The sequence below is a fragment of the Choloepus didactylus genome, chromosome 9 (genome assembly GCF_015220235.1).
Source record: "Choloepus didactylus isolate mChoDid1 chromosome 9, mChoDid1.pri, whole genome shotgun sequence".
NCBI lineage: Eukaryota > Metazoa > Chordata > Mammalia > Pilosa > Megalonychidae > Choloepus > Choloepus didactylus.
Window position 1 is genome coordinate 111,145,361 of NC_051315.1, and position 18,673 is coordinate 111,164,033.

Here is an 18,673-nt window from a genome sequence, read left to right on the forward strand (position 1 = left end):
ACCTATGGGATGCAGCAAAAGCAGTGCTAAGGGGGAAATTTATAGCACTAAACGCATATATTAAAAAGGAAGAAAGAGCCAAAATCAAAGAACTAATGGATGAACTGAATAAGCTAGAAAATGAACAGCAAACCAATCCTAAACCAAGTAGAAGAAAAGAAATAACAAGGATTAAAGCAGAAATAAATGACATAGAGAACAAAAAACAATAGAGAGGATAAATATCACCAAAAGTTGGTTCTTTGAGAAGATCAACAAGATTGACAAGCCCCTAGCTAGACTGACAAAATCAAAAAAGACAGAAGACCCATATAAACAAAATAATGAATGAAAAAGGTGACATAACTGCAGATCCTGAAGAAATTAAAAAAATTATAAGAGGATACTATGAACAACTGTATGGCAACAAACTGGATAATGTAGAGGAAATCACAATTTCCTGGAAACATATGAACAACCTAGACTGACCAGAGAAGAAATAGAAGACCTCAACCAACCCATCACAAGCAAAGAGATCCAATCAGTCATCAAAAATCTTCCCACAAATAAATGCCCAGGGCCAGATGGCTTCACAGGGGAATTCTACCAAACTTTCCAGAAAGAACTGACACCAATCTTACTCAAACTCTTTCAGAACATTGAAGAAAACGGAACACTACCTAACTCATTTTATGAAGCTAACATCAATCTAATACCAAAACCAGGCAAAGATGTTACAAAAAAGGAAAACTACCGGCCAATCTCCCTAATGAATTTAGATGCAAAAATCCTCAACAAAATACTTGCAAATCGAATCCAAAGACACATTAAAAAAATCATACACCATGACCAAGTGGGGTTTATTCCAGGCATGCAAGGATGGTTCAACATAAGAAAATCAATCAACGTATTACAACACATTAACAAGTCAAAAGGAAAAAATCAATTGATCATCTCAATAGATGCTGAAAAAGCATTTGACAAAATCCAACATCCCTTTTTGATAAAAACACTTCAAAAGGTAGGAATTGAAGGAAACTTCCTCAACATGATAAAGAGCATATATGAAAAACCCACAGCCAGCATAGTACTCAATGGAGAGAGACTGAAAGCCTTCCCTCTAAGATCAGGAACAAGACAAGGATGCCCGCTATCACCACTGTTATTCAACATTGTGCTGGAAGTGCTAGCCAGGGCAATCCGGCGAGACAAAGAAATAAAAGGCATCCAAATTGGAAAAGAAGAAGTAAAACTGTCATTGTTTGCAGATGATATGATCTTATATCTAGAAAACCCTGAGAAATCGACGATACAGCTACTAGAGCTAATAAACAAATTTAGCAAAGTAGCGGGATACAAGGTTAATGCACATAAGTCAGTAATGTTTCTATATGCTAGAAATGAACAAACTGAAGAGACACTCAAGAAAAAGATACCATTTTCAATAGCAACTAAAAAGATCAAGTACCTAGGAATAAACTTAACCAAAGATATAAAAGACCTATACAAAGAAAACTACATAACTCTACTAAAAGAAACAGAAGGGGACCTTAAAAGATGGAAAAATATTCCATGTTCATGGATAGGAAGACTAAATGTCATTAAGATGTCAATTCTACCCAAACTCATCTACAGATTCAATGCAATCCCAATCAAAATTCCAACAACCTACTTTGCAGACTTGGAAAAGCTAGTTATCAAATTTATTTGGAAAGGGAAGATGCCTCGAATTGCTAAAGACACTCTAAAAAAGAAAAACGAAGTGGGAGGACTTACACTCCCTGACTTTGAAGCTTATTATAAAGCCACAGTTGCCAAAACAGCATGGTACTGGCATAAAGATAGACATATAGATCAATGGAATCGAATTGAGAATTCGGAGACAGACCCTCAGATCTATGGCCGACTGATCTTTGATAAGGCCCCCCAAAGTCACTGAACTGAGTCATAATGGTCTTTTCAACAAATGGGGCTGGGAGAGTTGGATATCCATATCCAAAAGAATGAAAGAGGACCCCTACCTCACACCCTACACAAAATTAACTCAAAATGGACCAAAGATCTCAATATAAAAGAAAGTACCATAAAACTCCTAGAAGATAATGTAGGGAAACATCTTCAAGACCTTGTATTAGGCGGCCACTTCCTAGACTTTACACCCAAAGCACAAGCAACAAAAGAAAAATAGATAAATGGGAACTCCTCAAGCTTAGAAGTTTCTGCACCTCAAAGGAATTTCTCAAAAAGGTAAAGAGGCAGCCAACTCAATGGGAAAAAATTTTTGGAAACCATGTATCTGACAAAAGACTGATATCTTGCATATATAAAGAAATCCTACAACTCAATGACAATAGTACAGTCGGCCCAATTATAAAATGGGCAAAAGATATGAAAAGACAGTTCTCTGAAGAGGAAATACAAATGGCCAAGAAACACATGAAAAAATGTTCAGCTTCACTAGCTATTAGAGAGATGCAAATTAAGACCACAATGAGATACCATCTAACACCGGTTAGAATGGCTGCCATTAAACAAACAGGAAACTAGAAATGCTGGAGGGGATGTGGAGAAATTGGAACTCTTATTCAGTGTTGGTGGGACTGTATAATGGTTCAGCCACTCTGGAAGTCAGTCTGGCGGTTCCTTAGAAAACTAGATATAGATTTACCATTCGACCCAGCGATTGCACTTCTCGGTATATACCCGGAAGATCGGAAAGCAGTGACACGAACAGATATCTGCACGCCAATGTTCATAGCAGCATTATTCACAATTGCCAAGAGATGGAAACAACCCAAATGTCCTTCAACAGATGAGTGGATAAATAAAATGTGGTATATACACACGATGGAATACTACGCGGCAGTAAGAAGGAACGATCTCGTGAAACATATGACAACATGGATGAACCTTGAAGACATAATGCTGAGCGAAATAAGCCAGGCACAAAAAGAGAAATATTATATGCTACCACTAATGTGAACTTTGAAAAATATAAAACAAATGGCTTATAATGTAGAATGTAGGGGAACTAGCAATAGAGAGCAATTAAGGAAGGGGGAACAATAATCCAAGAAGAACAGATAAGCTATTTAACGTTCTGGGGATGCCCAGGAATGACTATGGTCTGTTAATTTCTGATGGATATGGTAGGAGCAAGTTCACAGAGATGTTGCTATATTAGGTAACTTTCTTGGGGTAAAGTAGGAACATGTTGGAAGTTAAGCAGTTATCTTAGGTTAGTTGTCTTTTTCTTACTCCCTTGTTATGGTCTCTTTAAAATGTTCTTTTATTGTATGTTTGTTTTCTTTTTAACTTTTTTTTCATACAGTTGATTTAAAAAAAAAAAAAAAAAACAAGGGAAAAAAAAGATGCAGTGCCCCCTTGAGGAGCCTGTGGAGAATGCAGGGGTATTCGCCTACCCCACCTCCATGGTTGCTAACATGACCACAGACATAGGGGACTGGTGGTTTGATGGGTTGAGCCCTCTACCACAGGTTTTACCCTTGGGAAGACGGTTGCTGCAAAGGAGAGGCTAGGCCTCCCTATGGTTGTGCCTAGGAGCCTCCTCCCGGGTGCCTCTTTGTTGCTCAGATGTGGCCCTGTCTCTCTAGCTAAGCCAACTTGAAAGGTGAAATCACTGCCCTCCCCCCTACGTGGTATCAGACACCCAGGGGAGTGAATCTCCCTGGCAACGTGGAATATGACTCCCGGGGAGGAATGTAGACCTGGCATCGTGGGACGGAGAACATCTTCTTGACCAAAAGGGGGATGTGAAAGGAAATGAAATAAGCTTCAGTGGCAGAGAGAATCCAAAAGGAGCCGAGAGGTCACTCTGGTGGGCACTCTTACGCACACTTTAGACAACCCTTTTTAGGTTCTAAAGAATTGGGGTAGCTGGTGGTGGATACCTGAAACTATCAAACTACAACCCAGAACCCATGAATCTCGAAGACAGTTGTATAAAAATGTAGCTTATGAGGGGTGACAAGGGGATTGGGAAAGCCATAAGGACCATACTCCACTTTGTCTAGTTTATGGATGGATGAGTAGAAAAATAGGGGAAGGAAAAAAACAGACAAAGGTACCCAGTGTTCTTTTTTACTTCAATTGCTCTTTTTCACTCTAATTATTATTCTTGTTATTCTTGTGTGTGTGCTAATGAAGGTGTCAGGGATTGATTTGGGTGATGAATGTACAACTATGTAATGGTACTGTGAACAAGCGAAAGTACGATTTGTTTTGTATGACTGCGTGGTATATGAATATATCTCAATAAAATGAAGATTAAAAAAAAAAAAAAAGAAAAAGAAAAAGAAAAAGACATAATGCTGAGCAAAATAAGCCAGGCACAAAAAGAGAGATATTGTATGTTACCACTAATGTGAATTCTGTGAAAAATGTACAATGTTTTATACTCTAGAATGTAGGGGACCTAGAGATACCAATTAGTGGAGGGGGAATGATAATCTAATAAGAACAGATAAACTATGGAGGGTAATCTCAATGTTATGGGAATGCTCAGGAATGATTATGGTTTGTAAACTTTCTTGGATATAGTAAGATCATGTTGGAAGCAATAGAGTTATTTTAGGTTTTTTTTTTCTCTTATTCCTTTGTTTTCTTAGGGGTTGTTAATTTTCTAGGGGTATGGTAGGAACATGTTGGAAGCAATGTAGTTATTTTAGATTATTTGTTTTTCTTACTCCTCTGTTTGGACATGGTTTATTAATTTTCTTGGGGTATGGTAGGAACATATTGGAAGCAAAGTAGTTATTTTAGGTTACTTGTTTTCCTTAATCCATTGCTTTGTTTGAAATGTGGGGTTTTTTTTGGTTGTTGTTTGCCTGTTTGTTTTTAATTTTTTGATAAACAAAGTTAAAAAATTGAAAAAAAATCAGTAGAAAAATGGGAGTAAAAACTAAATGACAAATAGGGTGGGATGGGGGGATGGTTTGGGTATTCTCTTTTCACTTTTATTTTTTATTCTTATTCTGATTCTTTCTGATGTAAGGAAAATGTTCAGAAATAGATTGTGGTGATGAACGCATAACTATATGATCATACTGTGAACAGTTGATTGTATACCATGGATGACTGTATGGTTTGTGAATATAATTCAATAAAACTGAAAAAAAAAATAAAAATTAAAATAAATAAATAAATAAATAAATGAAAAAAAAAAAAAAAGAATAAGCAAATTAATGGTTGCTTAGGGCAAAGTGGAAGGGGATACCGGGATAAAGGGTAGAGAATTTCTTTTCTTTAATCATATTTTTTTATTATGGAATATAGCATATTTACATAGAAGTAATAACTTTCCATGTGCAATTTAACAAGTAGAGACCAAATTTCAAAGAATGTTTATGGGTTACAGTTCCACAGTTTCAGTTATTTCCTTATTGTGAAATATAACATATATGCAAAAAGGCAATAACTTTCAAAGTATGATTTAACAAGTAGTTATCTAGGAAATTTCCAAAAATGTTATATTGTGAAAATATAACATATATACAAAAAGGTGATAACTTTCAAATTACCATTTAACAAGTAGCTATAGAGCAAATTTCAAAGAATGTTATGGGTTACAGTTCCACCAGTTCCATTCTTTCCTTCTAGCTATTCTAATACCCCAGCAACTGAGAAAAAGAAAATTATATAGAGATTCAGTATTCATTATCCTTTGTAAAACCCCATCTTGTCTGTTGCTACCACTTCCTCTGTGTCCCACACTGCCAAGAAGACTCATTCACCTGGGGGATCCTGTCCCATGTTGGCAGGAGGGTGATGAATTTATCTGCAGAGTTAAGCTTAAAGAAAGTCCACATTTGAGCAACAAAAGAGGTTCTCTGGAGGTGACTCCTAGGCATAATTATAGGTGGGCTTAGCCTCCCCTTTACAAACATAAGTTTCTCAAGAGCAAGCCTCAAGATAGAGGGCTTGACTTATATGCTAAATTCACATAGCATATGTTATTGCCACAATAATCCATCCATATCTCAGATTATTATCACTTAGTTGTACAATCTTCATCACTCTCCATTTTAAACAATTCTCATGACCCCCCCCCCTCAAAAAAAAATCCATAGCTCTTTTCAGCCCTTAATTATTTGTTCCTAGTATTTGTGTGGTACTTGCAAGGTAGTCCCCAGTATGCAATAGGTAGATTTTTCCCATATACACTCTGTTGTCAACTCTCTGTACTAGTGTCCTACCTTAGAAGTGTATCGTGCAAACCCCTATCTATATTTGTAGTGCTAATCTGTGGGATATATGCCTTTTTCCCTCTTTATTTGTTAATTAAATTCAGTTTTATTGAAATATATTCACATACTGTGCCATCATCCATGCTGTGCAACCAACTGTTCAAAGTACCATCATATAGTTATGCATTCATCACCCTAATCTGTGGAAAACAGAGCCTAAAGTTTCTCCTCTCTTTCCCGCATACTTGAGGTGGGGGCCTGGAACACTGGGCTCCTGCTGAGATAGAACATTATCAAGGCACGCCTCGTTACAGTATGCATGGACGTGAGAATGCAGCTGGGGAACTGTTTTTCTGTTATTGTCCTTGAGAATAAGATAAGACCCATTTTGCAGACAGATGTAAACAACCTTGAGAAAATGTCTACGTGCACAGTAAAGCATTTCTCTACCCTAAAAACATAATAAATAAGGGTCTTGGGAATGGAAGACACACACTCGCCCGACAGGTGGTGTGTCCCCTGCTCCCAGTCTCCAAGAGATATTTTTGTCTCTAATCTTAATTTCTGCGTTGCCCCCGGCAACACCAATCTATTTTTTTAAATTTGTACTATGCTCTCTCCATTCTTTACTTCTTTTTTTTTTTAATTTTATTTTGAAATAAATTCAAACTTACAGGAACAGTTGCAAGAAAAGTACAAACCTCATACACAGAACTCCAGCATACCCAGTCCCCCTCCCCTGATACCCCAATCCACCAACTTTAACATCCTGTCACACCACCATTTCTTTCTTTCCCTCCTTCCCTCCCTTCCTATCATCCATCATCTATTGCTCTGCCTTCTGAACATATGAGAGCTAGCTGCACACATCCTTGAACAAACAATATAATTCACATATACATTTCCCATGAACAAGAACATTCTTTTTATACAATCACATTAAGCACAGCTAAGAAGTTCAAGAAATTCAACCTTGATACAAAGCTTATATTCTATATTTCCTTTTTTTTCCCTTATGTCTCAACTGCGTCCCTTTGACCCTCCTCTCCTCCATCCTCAGATCCCATCCAGGATCATCCTTGGCATTTAACTGTCATTATCTATTTAGACTGTCTTTTTTTTTTTTTCAATTGTGGAAACACACACAGCCTAAATCTTCCCATTCTAACCCTTCCCTAGCATTCCATTAGTGGGATTAATCACATTCAGAATGTTGCAATGCCATCACTTCCCACCATTCATTACTAGAAATTTCCCTTCACCCCAAACAGAAACCCTACACTCATTTCTTAACTCCCCATTGCCCCATCCCCCGCTTCTCATAACCCATACTCTACTTTTCATCTCTGTAGTCATATTCCCTGATACTTTCTTTGTATTTACCATGGGGCTTAAATTTAACATCTTAAATCTATAAGAATCTTGTTTTTCTTTGATACCAACTTAACTTCAATAGGACACATAAACTATGTTCCTATACTCCTCTGTTCCCCCACCTTTATGTAGTTTGTCAAAAATTACATATTTTACATTGAGTCCAAAACCACTGATTTATCATTACACTTTATGTATTTTAGATCCTGTAGGAAGTAAATAGTGGAGTTACAAATCAAAAATACAGTGGTATTGGTATTTATATTTGCCATGTGATCTTTACTGGAAATCTTTATTTCTTCATATGGTTTCAGTCAATTGTTTAGTGTCCCTTCCTTTCAGCCTGCACAATTCCCTTTAGCATTTCTTATAGGACTGATCTACTGGTGATGAAGTCCCTCAGCTTTTGATTATCTGAGAATGTTTTCATCTCCCTCTCATTTTTAACCTCCAGGTATTTGTGAATTTTCTAAGTCTCTGATGGTTATTGACTTCTATTTGTATTCCATTGTGGTCAGAGAATGTGCTTTGAATAAATTCAATTTTTTTAAATTTATTGAGGCTTGTTTTATGTCCCAGCATATGATCTATTCTGGAGAAAGATCCATGATAACTAGAGAAGAATGTGTGTCCTGGTGATTTGGGATGTAATGTTCTATATAAGTCTGTTAAATTTCTCTATATCTCTCTCTCCTTTCTTTGTTTCTCTGTTGGTAGGGCTCCCTTTAGTATCTGAAGTAGGGCAGGACTTTTATTAACAAAATCTCTCAGGATTTGTTTGTCTGTGAAAAATTTAAGCTCTCCCTCAAATTTGAAGGAGAGCTTTGCTAGATAAAGTATTCTTGGTTGGAAATTTTTCTTACTCAGAATTTTAAATATGTCATGCCACTGCCTTCTCGCCTCCATGGGGCCGCTGAGTAATCACTACTTAGATTTATGTTGTTTCCTTTGTATGTGGTGAATTGCTTTTCTCTTGCTGCTTTCAGAACTTACTCCTTCTCTTCAGTATTTGACATTCTGGTCAGAATATGTCTTGGAGTGGGTTTATTTGGATTTATTCTATTTGGAATTCACTGGGCATTTATGCTTTGTGTATTTATATTGTGAAGAAGGTTTGGGAAGTTTTCCCCAACAATTTCTTTGAATACTCTTTCTAGACCTTTACCCTTCTCTTCCCCTTCTGGGACACCAATGAGTCTTACATTTAGACATTTTATCTATCATATCCCTGAGATCCATTTTGATTTTTTCAATTTTTTCCCCATTCTTTCTTTTGTTCTTTCATTTTCTGTTCTGTGGTCCTTAAGGATGCTGAGTTATTGTTCAGCTTCCTCTAGTCTTGTAGTATGAGTATCCAGAATCTTTTAAATTTGGTCAACCATTCCTTTTATTGCCGTAAGATCATCTTTTTTAAATTTACTCTTGCAATTTCTTCTTTATGCTCTTCTAGGGTCTTCTTCATGTCCTTTATATCCTGTGCCATGCTCTCATTGTTTGTCTTTAGTTCTTTGATTAATTGCTCCAAGTACTGTGTCTCCTCTGATCTTTTGATTTGAGTGTTTGGGTTTGGGTTCTCCATATCATCTGGTTTTTTCATATGCTTTAAAATTTTCTGTTGTTTTTGGCCTCTTGGCATTTGCCTTACTTGATAGGGCTCTTTCAGGATATTAAAAACACCAATCTCTAATTTGTCAGATCTACAGCTTGGTGGAGTACACTTTTGCTAACTAACCAGCAGATGGTGTCCAGGAGTCACATATTCCTCTCGAGTCAGTTCTCCCCAACTTTGTCTTTGTGGTGTCTGGGGTTCTGATTTTTGTGGGGTCCAATTGGTGCACCAAGTTTGAGTGTGTTGTTGGTGCTGTCTGCCGTGAATGTGGGGTGTGTGTCTGAGTGGTTAGGGAGGCAGGGCAGCTTTAATAATCAAACTTCTCAGGTGTTCCCAGAAATTGAAGGCTGCTGTAAGAGTCTAAACCTTCGTTTCAGTCTCGCCACAGATTGTCTCTGCCGCTGACCCACAAGTCCTTGGTATTGGCATATGGTCCCTGGGATTTCCATGTGGGTCCCCCTTCCCAGCTGTGCTCTTCCAGGACCTCTGCTGAGGGAAGGCTGTGCCACGTCACAAGTGCACGCTGGCCCTCCAGGGAAGCCCTGGGCTGCCAGGCTGTGCAGGGGCATTCCCAGCCTGCTGTAAAGATGGCTGAATGGGGAGTGCTAACCTCCCCCCTTCTGCGCAGCTCTGCCTTCCCAGCTCTGGGACAACCAGCTGCGGGTGCACTAAAGGCTACCATCCACGGTCAATATTGTGGTGTGTGCATGTGTTGTGGGAAACACTGGGACACTTGGCACGGCTCTGGGCTGTGGCTCTGGCCCCAGGTAGGAGCATCCCCAGCCTGCTGGGAAGATGGCTGCAAGGGGCATGGTTTCTTTCTCCCTTTGGCTCCCCTCTGCCCTCCTGGCTCCGAGACAATTAGCATTGAGTGCAGGGAGGGCTATCTTCCATGCCAGATTTTGAGGTGTTTGCAAAGCCTGCTCCTGCTGCGCTTCACTGCGTGGTTCTCACCACCATATCCACAGCCCCTCCCAGGTTTTGTATTTTTTTTTTTTCAAAAGAACTAGTCCATCTGCTAATGCCAACCCATGGTTTCCCCACACTGCAGCATGGCTACCAGACTTTCAGCCGGCTCACTCACTCGTTTCAGAATGCAGACTCCCGGTTTCACCAAATTCACTGTCCCTGTGGATTTAGCAGAACTTGTCCAGCTGGTGCATCACTGGAACTGGTGTTCTGGGTCACTTTCTGGCTTTTATCTATTATTTTTCATGTAGGTGTTTTTTTGCCCTGTCTCACCTAGCCACCATCTTAGGTTCTCCCCCCAATCTATTTTTGAACATTTTTCTTAAATCAGAGAGAATTAGAATAAGAATAAAAAATAAAAGTAAAAAAGAACACCAAGTCATCCCCTCCATCCCACCCTGTTTTTCATTTAATTTTTGTCCCCATTTTTCTACTCATCCATCCATACCCTAGATAAAGACAGTGTGATCCACAAGGTTTTCACAATCACACTGTCACACCTTGTAAGTGACATTGTTATACAGTCCTCTTCAAGAGTCCAGACTACTGGATTGGAGTTTGATAGTTTAAGGTATTTACTTCTAGCTATTCCAATACATTAAAACCTAAAAGGTGTTATCTATATAGTGCATAATAATGTCCACCAGAGTGACCTCTCTACTCCATTTGAAATCTCTCAGCCACTGAAACTTTATATCATTTCATTTTGCATCCCCCTTTTAGTCAAGAAGATATTCTCAATCCCATGACGTTGGGTGCAGATTCATCCCTGGGAGTCAGGGATATATGGCTTTAAATAATACTTTCAATCCCATTCACCTTCAACACAGCTCTGATACTTATAATCCCACTAACAAACAATCATCATTCCTATTCATTCCTGTACATTTGATTTCACCCTTATTAACATATCTGAACATATTAGATTATCATTCTCCCTTCACTGGCTTCTGTCTATCACTATGTCCTCAATATCTACATTATAAGACATTGATTTTACATTGTTCAGGCAGTTCATAGCAGTGGTAGCATACAATATCTCTTCTTTTGGGTCTGACTTATTTCACTCAGCATTATATCTTCAAGGTTCATCCATGTTGCCATATGTTTCAGGACCTTGTTCCTTCTTACTGCTGTATAGTATGCCATTGTATGTATATACCACATTTTGTTTATCCACTCATGTGTTGAAAGACACTTGGATTGTTTCTATCTCTTGGCAATCATGAACAATGCCACTATGAACATCGGTGTGCAAATATCTGTTCATGTCACTGCTTTCAGATCTTCTGGGTATATACCAAGAAGTGGAATTGCCATCTCACAGGGTAATTCAATATCCAGTTTTCTGAGAAAGTGCCAAACTATCTCCCACAGTGGCTGTACCATTATACATTCCCACCAGCAATGAATAAGTGTTCCCACTTCTCCATATCCTCTCCAGCATTTATTGTTTTCTGTTTTTAATGGAAGCCATTCTTATTGGTGTGAGATGGCATCTCATTTTGGTTTTGATTTGAATTTCCCTAATAGCTAATGAAGATGATCATTTTTTCATGTGTTTTTTTTTTACCCATTTGTGTTTCCTCTTCATGTCTTTTGCCCATTTTATAATTGGGCTATGTATACTGTTGCTGTTTCATTGTAGAATTACTTTATGTGCCAGTCTGAATGTACTATGTTGCCCTAAACACCATTATCTTTGATTCAATCTTGTATGGGCAGACCTATTAGTGTTGATTAGATTGTAATGCTTTGATTGAGTGTTTCCAGGGAGATGTGACCCACCCAACTGTAGGTGATAACTCTGATTAGATAATTTCCATGGAGGTGTGGCCCTGCCCATTTAGCATGGGCCATGATTAGTTCACTGGAGCCCTCATAAAAGCTCAGACAGAAGGAGCGAGCTTGCTACAGCCAAGAGTGACACTTTGAAGAATGCACAGAACTGAGAGAGGAGCTGCAGATGAGAGACAGTTTGAAGATGGCCATTGAAAGCAGACTTTTGCCCAGAGAAGCTAAGAGAGGAAAAACACCCCAAGAGCAAATAAGAGTGACATGTTTGAGGAACTGAAGCCTAGAGAGGAATGTCCTGGGAGAAAGCCATTTTGAAGTCAGAGCTTGGAGCAGACACTAGCCATGAGCCTTCCCAGCTAACAGAGGTTTTCCGGACACCATTGGCCATCCTCCAGTGAAGGTACCCAATTGTTGATGACTTACCTTGGACTCCTTATGGCCTTAAGACTGTAACTTTGTAACCAAATAAACCCCCTTTATAAAAGCCAATCATTTTTGGTGTTTTGTGAAAAGGCAGCATTAGCAAACTGGAACACTTCATATGTGCAGGACATCAGTCTCTTATCAGATATATGGTTCCCAAATATTTTCTCCCACTGAGTTGGCTGCCTCTTCATCTTTTTGACAAAGTCTTTTGAGGCACAGAAGCTTTTGATTTTGAGGAATTCCCATTTATTTGTTTTTTCTTTTGTTGCTTGTGATTTGGGTGTATGTTCTAAAAAGCTAACTCCTGTTAGTAGGTCTTGAAGATGTTTCCCTATATTATCTTCTAAGTGTTTTATTCTGGTATCTCTTACATTGAGGTCTTTGATCTACTTTGAGTTAATTTTTGTATAGGGTTTGAGGTAGGAGTCTTCTTTCATTCTTTTGTTTAAGGATATCCAGTTCTCCCAGCCCCAACTGGAGAGACTGTTCTGTCCCAGTTCAGTGGATTTGGGGGCCTCATCAAAAATCAGTTGATCATAGATCTGGGGGTCTATTTCCAAACTCACAATTTGATTCCACTGATCAATATGTCTATCTTTGTGCCAATACCATGCTGTTTCAACCATTGTGGCTTTATAGTAGGCTTCAAAGCCTGGAACTGTAAGTCTTCCCACTGCATTCTTTCATAGGAAGTTTTTTGCAATTTGAGGCCATTTCCCTTCCAAATAATTTGATAACTAGCTATTCCAAGTCTGCAAAATAGGTTCTTGGAATTTTGATTGGAATTACATTGAATCTGTAGATCAGTTTGGGTAGAATTGACATCTTAATGACATTCAGCCTTCCTATCCATGAGCATGGAATATCTTTCCACCTATTTAGGACCTTTTAAATTTATTTTGTAAAGTTTTCTAATTTTCTGTGTAGAGGTCTTTTACTTCCTTGGTTAAGTTTATTCCTAGTGTTCTAGTTTGCTAATGCTACCAGAATGCAAAACACCAGAAATGGATTGGCTTTTATAAAGAGGGTTTATTTGGTTACACAGTTACAGTCTTAAGGCCATAAAGTGTCCAAGGTAACATATCAGCAATCCAGTACCTTCACTGGAGGATGGCCAATAGTGTCCAGAAAACCTGTTAGCTGGGAAGGCACGTGGCTGGCGTCTGCTCCAAAGTACAGTTTCAAAATAGCTTTCTCCCAGGACGTTCCTCTCTAGGCTGCAGTCCCTCAAAAATGTCACTCTTAGTTGTACTTGGGGTATTTGTCCTCTCTTAGCTTCTCCAGAGCAAGAGTCTGCTTCCAACGGCCATCTTCAAAATGTCTCTCATCTGCAGCTCCTGTGCTTTCTTCAAAGTGTCCCTCTTGGCTGTAGCTCCTCTTCAAAACATCACTCACAGCTGCACTGAGTTCCCTCTGACTGTCAACTTATTTATATGGCTCCACTTATCAAGGCCCACCCTGAATGGGTGCGGCCATGCCTCCATGGAAATATCAGAGTTATCACCTACAGTTAGGTGGGGCACATTCCATGGAAACACTCAAAGAATTCCAATCTAATCAGCACTAAAATGTCTGCCCCACAAGGTTGCATCAAAGATAATGGCATTTGGGGGACATAATACATTCAAACTGGCACACCTAGGTACTTGATTTTTTAGTTGCTATTGTAAATGGAGTTCTTAAACTGCCTCTTTGGTTATATCATTACTAGTGTATAGCAATGTTACTGACTTATGTGCATTAATCTTGTATCCTACCACTCTGCTGAATTTGGTTTTTGGCTCAAGTAGCTTTGTCATTGATTTCTCAGGATTTTCCAAATATAAGATCATATCATCTGCAAATAATGACAGTTTTATTTCTTTCTTTCCAATCTGGATACCATTTATTTCTTTGTCTTGGCAAATTGCTCTGGCTAGGACTTCTAGCACAATGTTGAATAATAGCAGTGATGGTAGACATCCTTGTCTCATTCCTGATCATAGGGGGAAGGTTTTCAATCTCACACCATTGAGTAGTATGCTGGCTGTGGGTTTTCATATATGCCCTTTAAAATATTAAAGAAGTTTCCTTCAATTCCTACCTTTTGAAGTGTTTTTATCAAAAAGGGATGCTGAGTTTTTTCAAATGCTTTTTCAGAATCTATCGAGACGATAATTTGATTTTTCCCTTTTGATTTGTTAATGTGTTGCATTACATTGATTTTCTTATGTTGAACCACCCTTGCATGCCAGAAATGAACCCTATTTGGTTGTGGTGTATAATTCTTTTAATGTGCCTTTGGGTTCAATTTGAAAGTACTTTGTTGAGAATTTTTGCATCTATATTTATTAGGGAGATTGGACTATAGTTTTCCTTTTTTGCAGTATCTTTATCTGGTTTTGGTATCAGAGTGATTGTAGTTTCATAAAATGAGTTAGGTATTGTTCCTTTTTCTTAAATTTTTTGAAAGAGCTTAAGCAGGAATGGTGACAATTCTTTCTGGAAAGTTTAGTAAAATTTCCCTGTAAAACCATTTAGCCCTGGTCTTTTATTTGAAGGTTTTGATGACTGATAGGATCTCTTTGCTTGTGATTGGTTAGCTGAGGTCTTCTGTTTCTTCTTGGGTCAGTTTAGATTGTTCATGTGTTTCCAGGACATTGTCCATTTCCTCTAAATTGTCTAGCTTGTTGGTGTACAGTTGTTCATAGTATCCTCATGATTTTTTTTTATTTCTTTGGGATCCATAGTAATGATCCCATTCTCATTTCTGATTCTGTTTATTTGAGTCTTCTCTCTTTTTTACTTTGTCAGTCTAGCTAAGGGCTTGTCAATCTTGTTGATCTCAAAGAACCAACTTTTGGTTTTATTTATTCTCTCTGTTTTTTTTTTGTTGTTGTTGTTGTTGTTGTTCTCCAGCTCATTTATTTCTGCTTTAATCTTTGTTATTTCTACTCTTCTACTTGCTTTAGGGTTAGTTTGCTGATCATTCTCTAGCCTCTTCAGTTGTTCAGTTAGGTCTTTGGTTTTAGATCTTTCTTGCGTTTTGATGTATGCGTTTAGAGCTATAAACTTCCCTCTGAGCACTGCCTTTGCTGCATCCCATAGGTTTTGATATATAATGGTCTCATTTTCATTCATCTCTAGATATTTACCTATTTCTCTTTCAATTTCTTCTTTCACCCACTGGTTGTTAGGAGTGTGTTGTTTAGCCTACATGTATGTGTGAGAGATCTTATTCTTTGGTTTATTGATATCTAGTTGCATTCCACTATGTTTAGAGAATGTGCTTAGAATAATTTCAATCTTTTTTAATTTATTAAGAATTTTTTTTTGTGGGGAGAACCTAAGATGGTGGCTAGGAGAGACAGGGCAAAAAAACACAACTCCATGAAAAATACTAGATAAAAGCCAGAAAGTGACCAAGAACACCAGTTCCAGTGATGCACCAGCTGGACAAGTTCTGCTAAATCCACAGGGACTGTGCACTTGGTGAAAATAGGAGTCTGTGTTCTGAAAAAAGTGAGTAAGCCTGCTGAATATCTGGCAGCATGCTGTGGTGTGGGGAAACCGTGGGTTGGCATCCGGAGGCGGACTAGTTCTTTTTAAAAAAACCCCAAAGCATCTTCAGATATAGCAGCGAGAACCACACAGTGAAGCATGGCAGGAATGGGCTGTGCGAATGCCTCAACATCTGGCATGGAAGATAGCCTTTTGCACACCCGCCACTAATCATCTCAGAGTGAGGAAGGCAGAGGTGACTCGAAAAGGGAAAATAACCACTTCCCTTGCAGCCATCTTCCCAGTGGGCTGGGAATGCTCCTGTCCAGTGCCGGAGCCACATCCCAGAGCTGTGCCAAAAAACCTAGTGCGATGGGAAGTGTTTCCAGCAACACATGCACATGCCACAATATCGGGTGTGGACGATAGCCTTTCACACATCCACAGCCAATTGTCCCAGAGCTGGGAAGGCAAAGCTGTGCAAAAAGGGGGAAATTAACGTGTCTCATACAGCTATCCTTACAGCAGGCTGGGAATGCCCCTAAATGGCCCCATACAGCGATCCTTACAGGAGGCTGGGAACGCACCTACACGGCCTGGTGGCCCAGAACTTCCCTTGAAGGATGGCAGGCACTTGTGACGTAGCACAAACTTCCCTCAGCAGAGGCCCTAGAAGGGCACAGCTTGGAAGAGGGACCCACTCGGAAATTCCAGGTACCATATGCCAATACCAAGGACTTGTGGGTCAGTGGCAGAGACAATCTGTGGCAAGACTGAAATGAAGGTTTAGACTCTTTCATCAGCCTTAAACCTCCAGAAACACCTGGGAGGTTTGATTATTAATGCTGCCTTCCCTCCCTAACTGCTCAGACACATACCCCACATTCAGGGTGGATGGCACCAACAACATACCCAAACTTGGTGCACCAATTGGACCCACAAGAATCAGACCCCCACACACCACAAAGACAAAGCTGGGGAGAACTGACTTGAGGGGAATAGGTGACTCGCAGACACCATCTGCTGGGAAATTAGAGAAAGTGAACTCCACCAAGCTGTAGATCGGACAAATTAGAGATTAGACTTTGAATAATCCTACATATCCTAAAAGAACCATATCAAGTAAAGCAAATGCCAAGAGGCCAAAAACAACAGAAAATTTTAAAGCAGGTGATAAAACCAGATGATTTGGATAACCCAAACTCAAACACCCAAATCAAAAGATCAGAGGAGACACAGTACTTAGAGAAATTAATCAAAGAACTAAAGACAAACAATGAGAGCATAGCACAGGATATAAAGGACATGACGTAGAGCATGGCACAGGATACAAAGGACATGAAGATGACCCTAGAAGAGCATAAAGAAGAAATTGCAAGAGTAAATAAAAAAATAGATGATCTTATGGAAATAAAAGAAACTGTTGACCAAATTTAAAAGATTCTGGATACTCATAGTACAAGACTAGAGGAAGATGAACAATGAATCAGTGACCTCGAGGGCCACAGAACAGAAAATGAAAGAACAAAAGAAAGAATGGGGAAAAAATTGAAAAAATCAAAATGGATCTCAGGGATATGATAGATAAAATAAAACATCCAAATATAAGACTCATTGGTGTCCCAGAAGGGGAAGAGAAGGGTAAAGGTCTAGAAAGAGTATTCAAAGAAATTGTTGGGGAAAACTTCCCAAACCTTCTACACAATATAAATACACAAAGCATAAATGCCCAGCGAACTCCAAATAGAATAAATCCAAATAAACCCACTCCAAGACATATTCTGATCAGAATGTCAAATACTGAGGAGAAGGAGCAGTTCTGAAAGCAGCAAGAGAAAAGCAATTCACCACATACAAAGGAAACAACGTAAGACTAAGTAGTGATTACTCAGCGGCCACCATGAAGGCGAGAAGGCAGTGGCATGACATATTTAAAATTCTGAGTAAGAAAAATTTCCAACCAAGAATACTTTATCTAGCAAAGCTCTCCTTCAAATTTGAGGGAGAGCTTAAATTTTTCACAGACAAACAAATCCTGAGAGATTTTGTTAATAAAAGACCTGCCCTACTTCAGATACTAAAGGGAGCTCTACCGACAGAGAAACAAAGAAAGGAGGGAGAGAGATGGAGAAAGGTTCAGTACTAAAGAGATTCAATATTGGTTCATTAAAGGACAATAAGAGAGAGAGGGAAAAAATATATCTGACAAACAAACCAAAGGATACATGGCTGATTCAAGAAATGCCTTCAAAGTAATAACATTGAATGTAAATGGATTAAACTCCCCAATTAAAAGATACAGATTGGCAGAATGGATCAGAAAATATGAACCGTCAATATGCTGCATACAAGAGACTCATCTTAGAGGGAAGTTTGTGCTACATCACAAAGAAATTGAAAGTGAAAGGATGGAAAAAATATTTCATGCAAGCTACAGCCAAAAGAAAGCAGGAGTAGCAATTTAAATCTCGGATAAAATAGACTTTAAAAGCAAGGATGTTATAAGAGACAAAGAAGGCCACTACATACTAACAAAAGGGGCAATTCAACAAGAAGAAATAACAATCATAAATGTTTATGCTCCCAATCATGGTGCCACAGAATACATGAGACAAACACTGGCAAAACTAAAGGAAGCAATGAATGTTTCCACAATAATTGTGGGAGACTTCAACACATCAGTCTCTCCTATAGATAGATCAACCAGACAGAAGACAAATAAGGAAATTGAAAATCTAAACAATCGGATAAATGAATTTAATTTAACAGACATATATAGAACATTCCATCCCAAATCACCAGGATACACATTCTTCTCTAGTGGTCATGTAAC